Genomic DNA, 665 nt, shown 5'->3' on the forward strand with positions numbered 1-665 from the left:
ATTGCATTATCCTCATATTAGAGATAGAGAAAAAGAGGCCCACAGGAAGCTTTCTGATACTAAAAATATCTGTGTTTAATCCACCACATCCTGCTATCCCTGCATAGTACACTGTGGAAAGACAATGTTTAGGAACTTTCTAGTGAGCCAGAATCTTTGAACAAGGGTGAAAAATTGCCCAGGAATAATCTGCAAAATGAAACCCATATGCAAATAATCTACACATTCAAAAACTATCAATTCCATCTAAAGAATAAAGTTCCGTTTAAACAACAGAAAAAGTAGCAAATAATGAAATAACTTTATTCAGACTTTTTACTCGAAGTAGAACATTTGTTTTGAATTAGCCTTTAGACTTGAAGTAGTCATAACATGAAAACTTTTGGAATGTGAAGTTCTGTGTTTGTTCCCAGGGACTGTGCACTTTGCTCTTTCACATTTGAAAACTTCTACAGGTGTGTCATGGGCTTAACCCTGTCATAATAGTTTGAGAATATGAGCTAGACAATGAGTGAGCCTTACAATAAGTAGAGACCAGTGAAGGAGGACGATGTAGCTGAGGTAGCTTCTAGTGTAGAGCAGCGGTCCCCAACCATTTTGGCGCCGGGGACCAGTTTCGTGGAAGACAATTTTTCCACAGACGGGAGTGGGGTGCAGGGGGGTGC

The sequence above is a fragment of the Lipotes vexillifer genome, unplaced genomic scaffold (assembly GCF_000442215.2).
Source record: "Lipotes vexillifer unplaced genomic scaffold, Lipotes_vexillifer_v1.1 scaffold405, whole genome shotgun sequence".
NCBI classification, from domain to species: Eukaryota; Metazoa; Chordata; class Mammalia; order Artiodactyla; family Lipotidae; genus Lipotes; species Lipotes vexillifer.